The following is a 9,336-nucleotide window of genomic DNA, read 5'->3' on the forward strand; positions in this document are numbered from 1 at the left end:
CACCTGATATTTGACAAAGGGGCCAAGAACATTAACCGGAGGAAAGACAGCATGTTTAGCAAATGGTGCTGGCAAAACTGGATCTCCACTTGTAGAAGAATGAAACTAAACCCCTATCTTTCACCCTGCACAAAAGTCAATTCCAAATGGCTCAAAGACCTCGATGTAAAGCCTGAAACTCTGAAACTATTAGAAGAAAATATGGAGCAAAACATACAAGATATAGGTGTAGGAAAGTATTTTCTAAACCAGACATCAATTGCTCAGGAAACAAGGGCAAGAATGAACAAATGGGACCTCATTAAACTAAAAAGCTTCTGTACATCAAAGGAAACAACCAAGGAAGCAAATAGAAAACCCACAGAATGGTAGAAAATGTCCACCAGCAATACATCTGACAGAGGTTTAATAACCAGAATATATAACAAACTCAAAAAACAGAGAACCAAGACAAGAAGCAACCCAATTAAAAATGGGCTAAGGAGCTGAAAATAGAGTCCTCAAAAGAAGAAGTAAAGATGGCTATGAAACATCTTAAAAGATGATCAACATCACTAATAATTAAGGAAGTGAAAATTAAAACCACTTTAAATTTCACCTTACCCCAGTCAGACTGGCTAAGTTCAAGAAAACAAATGATACCAAATGTTGGAGAGGATGTGGAGAAAGGGGAACACTCATCCACTGCTGGTGGGGCTGAAAACTGGCTCAACCCCTATGGAAAGCAGTGTGGAGAACTCTTAAAAACTACAAATCAACCTACCATTTCACCCATTCATACCACTCCTCGGCATATACCCAAAGAACTCATGCTATTGCAGAGACACTTGCACATCCATGTTTGTTGCTTCTCTTTTCACAATAGCTAAGAGATGGTAGCAACCTAAGTGTCCCTCAATTGATGAGTAGATAATGAAAATGTGGTCCATTTATATAATGGAGTTTTACTCAGCAGTAAAGAAAAATGAAATCACAAAATTTGCAGGTAAATGGATAGAACTTGAAACTGTTATACTAAGTGAAGTAACACAGGCTAAAAAAAGAACCCGACATATGTTCTCCCTCATATGTGGATCCTAGAACCAGACTCTGATAAATAAGTATGCAACCAGACATAACTACAGGAACCAGGATAATGGAAAGGAAACAGGGAGGGAAAGGAAAAGAAATAACCTGAACGAGAACAGTAGGAAACATGCCTTAATATGGGTGATATGGATAAAAATTGAGTTAGTTTAAGGGAGGTGGAAGGGAAGGGTATACAAGGAACCTAGGGGATAAAGGGAAAAAAGGTGCTCAAGAGAGGTAGGACCATAGGAAAAGGGTATTAGTAAGGGAGAAAGGGGGGAAATGGGGACACCTTAAGTGGGAAAACCATGATGGAGGGGTGAGACAATGTGAGACATAAACAATGCCTAGCTAGTTTTGAAAACCAGAGGGAACCATATTACTCCAACAACCTACTGACAGATTACACATTGCAGATCAAGAAATATATGTCTAGGTAATGTTTATCTGAAAACAACTGGTCTTTGCTCAAGATTTATCAACATGACACACAGCAATTAAAAATACCAGACTGGTAGAACTAACCTTCTTGGGTGTTTAACAGACATACTTTGAGGCCTATAATAATTTGGTCAGAGGGACATAAAGGACACTTTTTGTTCCTTGCCCTCCTAGGTCGACTGGATCCAGAGGACTATGAGCATCTCTCAAAATGCCCTATAATGGTGGTCGGTCACCTGTCCTCTTGATCAAGGAGGCTGAGGAGACCTCACCAGATGGACTTGAACCAGTGTCCAGTCTATAAAGAGGAGGGTCAATACAGAGGAATCATTTCCTCCATGCTTCCAAGCGAGGCCAACCATGGTCAAGCAGGACCTTTGACTTATCTTCACATAGGTGGAACTGGTAAAAGAAAGGAGCCAGGGGCTCCTCCCAAGCCCATGTGACCCCTGAGAAACAGATCCTCAAACGACCTTAAGAGTAAAAATAAATCGGTTTATCTGGACCAACTGTATGGCCTTAAACACCCAAAAGGAAATTATAACCAAAGAGTAAAGGGGCCAGTACAATTTCTTAAGAGTCCATATGTGTAGCTAAAGACTACATAACAAGCAATAACGCCAGAGAGGTGATACCTTCTTTTGGGTTGTTGGCCAGGGTGGCCAAAGAGATTCCCAGATAGAAACCCAGCATAGAACTGGGAAAATGAACAGCAGACCCCAATCTTATCCAAAGGAATATTGACAATTAATTGCTGCTAGATGAGGAACAGCTGACCCTTCTAAAACAAAGACCTCCTGATTGGCTGACTAGATTCACCAGAAGGGCCAGTAGTGGGGAATGGCTGGGGGTGCCGACAACACAGCAGACAGTAGCAGGGATATCAGAGTATAAGGGTGCTAGTGGGGGGAGGGAGGCTATGGGAGGGTGCTATCTCGAAATTGGGTGTAAAAAATAGACTAAAAAATAATTTTTCAAAGCATAAAAAAAGTCAGAAGAGCCTGGAGCAAGTTATTCCAAATGCTAAATGATCATAAATGACAACCTAGAATACTTTACCCAGCAAAATTGTCTGTCACCACTGAGGAGGAATGAACAATGTCCCATGATATAAATAGACTGAAAGAATTCATGTCCACTAAACCAGCCATACAGAGAATATCTAAAGCAATACAATAGACTAAATAAAGACACACTATCCAAGAGACTACAGAAAGAAAACAAATGAAGGCATAAAATATATAAATACAAACTAAGACAAAATAAATACAAAATAAGAACACAAATAAAAACAAAATGACAGTAATCAATATACACCATTCAGTAATAACTCAATATCACTGGCTTCACCACCACAGTCAAATGACATAGGCTAAGTGAATAGATTAAGAAACCAAATTCATCTTTTGTTATCGACAAGAAACTCATCTCATCTTCAAGGATAGGCAGTAACTTAAGGTGAAATGATGGAAAAAATATTCCAAGCAAATGAAAAGGTGCTGCAGTTCTTATATCTTATAAAATAAAACATTTCTAATATCTTATAAATTAAAACTAAAAGAGATGAAGAAGATCACTTCATTCTGATTACGGGAAAAACTGAGCAAGAAGACATTATAATCATGAACTTATACGATCTAACTTTGGTGCAACAAATTTCATAAAAATAGCACTACTTGACTTAAGATTCAGATTAACTACAACTCAGTAGTAGTAGGTGACTTGAGTATCCCACTTTCTCCAATAGACAGGTAATCTAAACAAAAAATAAACAGAGAAATATATGAATTAAATAGCATTATATATTAAATAGACCTAAAATCATCTACAGAATATTACACCCAGGTACTGCAAAATATATATTCTACTCAGCAACTCATTGAAATTTCTCTAAAATTGAGCACATACTCGGGCACAAAACAAAACTCAACAAATACAAGGAAATTTAAACAATTTCATTCATTCTATTAGACCACAATACAATAAAGCTCAAAGTCAGTAGTAAAATAATCTCTAGTAAATACATGAACCCATGGAGATGGATGTTCTTTAGAACACACACTGCAATGATGAATGGGTCAAAGAAGAAATCGAAATATTTTTGGAACTAAAGTAAATGACAAGACAATGCAACAAAAGTTCCAGGATATTAAAAATGCTCCTAAGAGAGAAGTTTATGACTCTATGTGCCTACATTTAAAATCAGAAAGAGCACATGTAAATGACGTAATGGTAACTGAATAATCCAGAAACGCAAGAACAAAACAAACCCAAACCCACCAGACAAAAAGAAATAATAAAAATCAGAAAGAAGTAAAAGAAACAGAAAAACAAAGAAAGAAAATTAACCAATGACACTAAGAGATGGTTCTTTGAAAAGATAAAGAAGATAGATAGAACCTAAGCCCAGTGAACCAGAAGAAAGAAACAACAAATCCAAATTGATTAATCAAAGACAAAAGGGGAAAAATCACAACAGACACACAAAAAGATCTAGAATATTATAGGGCAATACTTTAAAAACCTAAAGTATATTAAATTTTTTGAACCATTTTATTCTTTTTTTAGGTTCTACATTTTAGCTTTTTAATTATTTTTTATTTTAAAGAATGGATTTAATGTAGTTACAAAGCAAATTTGAAAGATAATACAGAATTCAGGATACAAACAGTTAAATCATAGGATAAAGCAATTTATAAGGAAACATCTCAAACAATCTTGATCATCTTTATACCTCCATCCCCATGGGAACGCTCTCATAGCACCCCCTGGCCCAACTGGAGCCCATATACTCTGTCATTCCTGCTAAAGCCCACTGTGTTGTCAGCGTCATCAGCCATTTCTCAGTGCAAGTTCATCTACTGAGTCTAGTCAGCCTATCTAGAGTCTGTTGTTTTTGAAAGATCAGCTCTTCTTCATCTAGCAGCAATCAGTTGCCATCATTCCTTCAGATAAGATTGGGGTCTGCTGTTAATTTTCCCAGTTCGATGCTGGGTTATTTTTTTCCTGAGTTTGCGTGACACTTGTATATGCTTAAACCATTGCCATAAAATCATATAAGCAGGCTCTCAGGAGCTTGTAGGACTGTTTCTAAATGGCAATGCACCTCCTCCCTGGCTCTTATGATCTTTCTGCCCACCTCTTCCATGATGGTTCCTGTGCCTTGCATGGGTGAAGTTTAATAAAAGGGTCCTGTCCACTGACAATCATTCAGCAGAGTCTTGATCTGTACACTCTGGCCATTTATGATCTTTTGTGTTCCTGGACCTCTGCTGCATAAGGGAGCTTCGTTACTGAGAACTGAGAGGTTCATTAGTATCATCTTCCCTATGCTATGGTCCATGAGCCTTAGGTGTAGAGGTTGCATTGTCAATATGGCTCTTAGGTCTGGGCAATTCACAGACAATTTCCATGTGTAACTGGTTGTGGTACTAGGTAAGTTTCTCTGACTAGTGCAAAACGAGCTTCTTTGATGAGTGGTGACTCGGATATTTTTCTGTAAATACAAGAATACATATTTTGCACATAGTAAGAAATTACAATAGTCTAGTGATGTGACAGTCTTGGAGTTTTCTCTAAGATCTATGACCACTCCAGCCATTTGTAGTAGGTTGTGTTTACAGTACACACTTGAATGTCCTCCCTTTGAGTGGGCTTTTAAACAAATTAGGTAGCTGTTGATTGCCCCCAAGATAAAAGTGCTACTACTGAACCATTGATGTATGCTGTGCTGCCCACTGATGTGGGTATTTGGTCTTGAAGCTGGTATTGGCTCACCCATTGAAGTTTTCCCTTGGCACCTTCATAGCACTCTCCAAAGCTATGAGATCTAGCCTTTAGAGGAAGTGGTTTCAGGTCATTTGCAGCTCTATAGCCACAAATTCTGTGTCCAAAGTATGTTTTGTCTTCAGCAGTAGGGTCTTACATTCTAGTTTTGGGAGGCCATAAAAGGCTGTGGCAATAGCCTGAATAGTTTTTGGAGTCTCTTGGACCACCCTTACCAACAACACAAAGGAAGCTATCTCCTGTCTGGCACTCTTTCTTGTTATGTAGCCTTTCATTATACATATGGACTTATGTAGAGACAATATATGTATAACTTGTCAGTTGGTTGTTGGACTTAAATCATTCCGTATGTTTTTTTAAGACTGGCTGGGCCTTATTTATCTCTTCTCTCTCTCTCTCTCTCTCTCTCTCTCTCTCTCTCTCTCTCTCTCTCTCTCTCTCTCTCACTCACTCTCTAACACTTCTGCCATGGTTTCCTCATTGAAAGTGTCCCCATTTCTCCCTTTATAATACCCATCTCCTATGGTCCCACCTTTCTTGAGCTCCTTTACCTTTATCCCCAAGTTTCCATGTATAACCCCCCCTCCTTCCCATTTAAATAACCCAATTTTTATCCATTTCTTACTTAGTAACCCCTGTTTTGTACTGTTCTTCTTGCTCAGGTTCTTTCTTTCCCTTTACTTCCGTGGTTTGTTTTCATTATCCTGGTTTCTGTAGTTATGTCTGGTTACACACTCACCTATAAGGATTTGGTGCTAGGATTCACATATGGGGGACAGCATACGTTGTTTGTTTTTGTGAGTCTGTGTTATTGCACTTAGCATAACAGCTTCTAGTTCCATCAACTTACCTGTAAACCTCCTGATTTCATCTTTCTTTACCGCTAAGTAGAACTCCATTGTGTAAATGTACCACATTTTCATTATCCACTCGTCAGTTAAGGGACACTTAGGTTACTTCCATCTCTTAGCTACTGTGAAAAGTACAGCAGCAAACATGGATGTAAAAGTGCCTCTGCAATAGAATGAGTCCTTTGTGTATATGCTAAGGAATGTTATAACTAATTCAAATGGTATGTTCATTTTAGCTTTTTAAAAGTTGTCCAATACTGCTTTCCATAGGGGTTGAACAAGTTTTCAATTCCACCAGCCGTGGATGAGCATTTCCTCTTTACCCACATTCTCTCCAAGATTTGGAATCATTTGTTCTCTTGATGTTAGCCAGTCTGACTCTGGTAAGATGAAATCTTAACGTGCTTTTAACTTGCATTTCCGTAATTACTGACAATGTCGGACATCTTTTAAGATGCTTCATAGTCATCTTTATTTCTTCTTTTGAGACCTCTCTGTTCATACCCTTAGCCCATTTTTACTTGTTTCCTTGATTCTTTGTTTTTTGAGTTCTTTATATATTTTGGATGTTAAATCTCTTTCAGATGTGTTGCTGAAGATTTTCTCCCACTCTGGATTTTCTCCTCACTATCTTGATTGTTTCTATGAAATTTGAAAACCTAAAAGAAGTGGACAAATTTTTGAATATATGGAAACCACCAAAGTTATACCAAGAAGAGATGAACAGCTTAAACAGATCCATAACAAGTGAGGCATTCAAAGCAATAATACAAAGCCCCCTGACTGAACAAATAGATGAACCCAGATAGATTCACAGAATTTCACCAGTCCTTAAGAAGAAGATCTACAACCAATACCATTTAAATTACTTTAAAAGTTTGTTAGAGAGAGACAAGTCTCAAAATCTATGATACCACTATTATTCCAACACCAAATGTATGAAAATACACAATAAAAAAGAAAGCTATAGGTCCATATCCCTAAATGAATATACATTCTAAAATTTTCAATATGATACTCATAGATTGCATCAAAATGATCATCCATATTCCATTCCTCTCTCCCATGCCCATCTTGCCCCCTTCCAGCCTTAGGCCTAAGCAGGCTCCAATTCCTCTGCCTCAGATCTCTGGACTAGCTTCCTAACCCAGACTAGCTAACATAGATTTGTAAGTCTCTCCACAGGAGTTCCCCCCATCACTACCATCCCTAGCTTCAGGTCAGCCAAACAGACCTGCCAACCTAGGACTCTGAACGAGAAGATAAGACCCTACTGCTTAAGACAGATCATACTTCAGATACATGACTTAGAGCAATGAAACAGGAACTGACCTTGAAACCTTCTACTTGAAGTTTAACTCATAATGTTAGATGATGATACGCAAACTATAAGTGAAAAAAATCAATCAGTGGTCCAGTCTAGCCCTAAAGCCTAATAACCATAATAACCTCTACAATTAAGTCTCATGGAACATAGCAAAACAAGGGGTATATAGAAAACTAATGCATCCTTCAACTCTCATGAGTCCATCTTCCTTATACAACTAAATGTGATATGTAGGAAAACAGGATGCCAGGCCCTAGGGTGAGGTGAGCCTAAAACTTTTAAGTATAGGCTGCATTCTCTGCTAAAGGGAGGGGGACTTGAAACAGTGCCTCTGATAATCCCTGTCATGCAGAACACTGCCAGACTGGCAGGAGGAAGTAGCCTGGTCATAAACGTACAGGATTCCTGCTTTGTGGAAAAGCGTCTTGGTCAACAGCCCTTAGCTCATTTCCTTGTTCTGAACAAATAACTCAGATATCCCTGGCTAAGAGATTAGTCCAGGTTAAAAGTTTACTCCTGAGCTAAAAGCTGAAAGTTCACCATGCTCTTAGCTCTAAGAAAGAAAACACTGTGGCCAATTAAATTACTGAATGGGCATTAATAACCTTGAGTAAAAGTTTAAGAATCCTCTGGCACCAACTAAAAGACTAAATGTCCTGTTTCTTTGTACCCTAGATCTTTGTATGTGACTGCCATATCCCACGTGACTGCTAGTTCCTTGGGATGTATAAAAAAATATGAATTTTAAAATAAATTGACTTGTTGGATAGACACAAGTCCCAGGGTCTAAGACTCTGTCACCAATCAAGTCCTCTGCCCCGAAGCCAGTAGGTCCCCTGCTAAGTGAAGCAAACCTGAGTGATACACAGAGAAGGTCCCTCAGCTGACCAAGTTTTAAAGAACAAAAGCTATAGAGTGTGTGTTACTAGATAGGACTCCTATATTAAACCTCACCCACCCATGTTTATTGTGGAAGAGAGGGCAGAAAGATTATGAGACTCAGGACTGCTTCATGAACACAGGGAAATGGAGGCTTTAAGGCCATGGAAGCTAACACTTGTGAACTTGTGACAATGGCAGTGCCAAACACAGGACCCATGCCAACTCACTCAAACAGGGGCCCAGAGTGGAGTGAGAGAAATGAGTGACATACCAGCCCTAGACTGAGAATTGTTTGAGACTGATTACTACTGGTTGAGGGAGAGTAGCCTTTATTTGTGATTTCTAGATATGTTGCTTAGACTCCAGTGGGTGAATTTGCACTGAAGGATTTCTGGATACAAATACTTGACTGGATAAGACTTAACATGTTTAGTGGAATATGTGAAGTTCGGTGGGGGGTTGGGAGAGCATGGATGGGGAGGAGGGTCTAAATTTGACTAAGAAATGCTGTAAGCAATGTACAACTGTTCAATGAAAGGTTTTTTTTTAAAGACAAAAAGAGACAAATGAAATGAAGAGTCCACATGGGTTTTACCTGAGTGTTGTTTCATTTGTTTTCTTCACTTCTTCCTCCACTAATATCAGGAAATCTTTAGAGATTTGGACCAATAACGTGGAGTAATTTTTCTAATTAAGACTTTTGAGCATTGGGCCTCTAAGGCCACATAATAGTCAACCACCAGCCCATCTCTCTAGCCCTGCAGTTTGATATCTTCAGTGTAATTGACCCCATGTTTCTCTTTCTTCTCTCCATGGTTGTCCTCTACAGGAAGGTCCCATAAGGCACAGTGCTCTTCAGTACTGAGGACACTTCCTGAGACATCATTGGAGAGCAGCATGGGAAGGTCTTTGGATCTGTCCTCCTTGGTCCTGACCCAGCAGAGAAGCAGCAGAACTCAGTAAGTACAGAGGGACCTGTGG

The sequence above is a fragment of the Nannospalax galili genome, unplaced genomic scaffold (assembly GCF_000622305.1).
Source record: "Nannospalax galili isolate Female #2095 unplaced genomic scaffold, S.galili_v1.0 scaffold2170, whole genome shotgun sequence".
In the NCBI taxonomy this organism is placed as follows: domain Eukaryota; kingdom Metazoa; phylum Chordata; class Mammalia; order Rodentia; family Spalacidae; genus Nannospalax; species Nannospalax galili.